Source organism: Thermobia domestica, chromosome 1, assembly GCF_964235325.1.
Source record: "Thermobia domestica chromosome 1, izTheDome1.hap1.1, whole genome shotgun sequence".
Taxonomy (NCBI): Eukaryota; Metazoa; Arthropoda; class Insecta; order Zygentoma; family Lepismatidae; genus Thermobia; species Thermobia domestica.
This window is the reverse complement of record NC_137454.1, coordinates 388358541-388361282: the sequence shown is the minus strand read 5'-3', so window position 1 is coordinate 388361282 and position 2742 is coordinate 388358541.

Below are 2742 nucleotides of genomic sequence, written 5' to 3'. Positions count from 1 at the left end.
ACCCAAATTTATCATGATACATATTGAGGTCATGTACTATGATAGCGAATGCTTAAATTGAAAAATTTCCAAAATTTAAGGGATTGGCTATGGTACACCTCCCGGGGTGCATCAATGTACCTATGTCTTATGATAGAAAATGGACCCTATACAAGACTATATAATCATATTAGGTAATAGGACCTCATCCAAGGGAATAAATTAGGTCAAAAACGAAACACGTGGTTGTACTAAAATTTGGCAATTTCGTACCCATGAAAGGGAACGAGATGGGCCACCCAAATTTATCATAATATATATTAGGGTCTTATACTATTATACCAAATGTTTAAATTGTGCAATTTCCAAAATAAAGAGGTGGGCCAAGGTACCCCTCCCGGGGGTGCATCAATATACCCATGTCTTATAATAGGGAATGGACCAATATACATAACCATATAATCATATAAGGTAATAGGACCTCATCCAAGGGGATAAATTGAGCCAAAACAAACACGTGGTTGTACTAAAATTTGGCAATTTCGTACCCCTAAAAGGGAACGAGGTGAACCACCCAAATTTATCATAATACATGTTAGGGTCCAGTACTATAATACCAAATATATAAAATGAGCAATTTCTAAAATTTAAGGGGTGGGCCAAGGTACCCCTCACAAATTTTAAAAGGAGTGCACAAATGTACCTATGTCTTATGATAGGGAATAGACCCCTATACATAACCATATAACCATATAAGGTAATAGGATCTCATCCAAGGGGATAACTTAGGTCAAAACCAAACACGTGGTACAACGTATTGCTTACGTTTATATTTTGGCAATTTTGTACCCCTAAAAGGGAACGAGGTGAACCACCCAAATTTATCATAATACATGTTAGGGTCCAGTACTATAATACCAAATATATAAAATGAGCAATTTCTAAAATTTAAGGGGTGGGCCAAAGTACCCCTCCCAAATTTTTAAAGGAGTGCACAAATGTACCTATGTCTTATGATAGGGAATAGACCCCTATACATAACCATATAAGGTAATAAAACCTCATCCAAGAGGATAAATTGGGCCAAAAGACCAAACACGTGGTACAACGTATTGCTTACGTTTATATTTTGACAATTTTGTACCCCTAGAAGGGAACGAGGTGGACCACCCAAATTTATCATAATACATGTTAGGGTCCGGTACTATAATACCCAATGTTTAAATTGGGCAATTTCCAAAATTTAAGGGGTGGGCCAAAGTACCCCTCGTGGGGTGCACAAATATACCCATATCTTATGAAAGGTAATGGACCCCTATACATGACCATATAACTATATAGGATAATAACACCTCATCAAAGGGGATAAAATCGACCAAAACCTAACACGTGGTACTACGTATTGCTTACATTTATATTTTGACAATTTTGTACCCCTAAAAGGGAACGAGGTGAACCACCCAAATTTATCATAATACATATTAGGGTCCTGTACTATAATACCCAATGTTTAAATTGGGCAATTTCCAAAATTGAAGGGGTGGGCCAAGGTACCCCTCCCGGGGTGCACCAATGTACCCATGTCTTATGATAGATAATGGACCACTATACATGACCATATAACTATATAAGGTAATAGGACCTCATCCAAGGAGATAAATTAGGTCGAAAACCAAACACGTGGTACAACGTATTGCTTACGTTTATATTTTTGGCAATTTTGTACCCCTAGAAGGAAACAAGGTGGACCGCCCAAATTTATCATGATACATATTAGGGTCCTGTACTATAATACCCAATGTTTAAATTGGTCAATTTCCAAAATTTAAGGGGTGGGCCAAGGTACCCCTCCCAAATTTTTCAAGGGGTGCATTAATATACCCATATGTTATGAAAGGTAATGGACCCCTGTATACGCCCATATAACTATATAGGGTAATAATACCTCATCAAAGGGGATAAATTAGGTCAAAAACCCCCGAAATTTGAATTTTTGGCAATTTTTTACCCATGAAAGGGAACGACATAGACACCCAATACTGATAGAGGTACATACTATGGTCCTAGGCTACCATACCAAATTTTTAGATTTGGCAATTTCCAAAATTTAAGGGGGGTGGTCCTATGTACCCCTGCCAAAATTTAGGGGGTGGGCCATGGTACCCCTGCCAAAATTTAGAGGGGGTGTTCCTATGTACCCCTAGGTCATTGACCCCGGGCCAAGGTCATTGACCTTTGACGTATGACGTCACAAAAATTTTTGCTGACTCGGCGCAATATAACGGGGGGCCTACTACTGACGAAATGTGCATAGTTTCAGAGTTAGGGCTGTCCAAAATCGCGAAAAGGCTAAATTTCAATAGACATTATTTCCAAATCCAGAAACTGTCGATGGTGGTTTTCATCAGCGTAAAGGAAGTCACGCATGCACAATCCAAGTGCATATTTCATCAATTGTAAGTAGGTGTAGAGGGTATTCCCTACAGGGTGTAATTCTCAGATATGCTCTCAATAGAGTTTTCAGATATACCCTGATTTGAAGGAGGGTCCAAAGTCGGCAAGAGATGAGCCTTGACAACAATGGATACCTAATGCTTCGGAGGAAAGTCGGAAGTGTTAGGAACCAGCAGCTCCATGTTTTTTTTTTTTGTGTGTGTGTGTGTGTGTGTGTGTTCGTAATAACGTGCGATGATATGTATTTCGCCACGCGTATATTTCACGTTTTCTTCACTTATAAGCGTGAAAGAAATCATCGCAGCATGC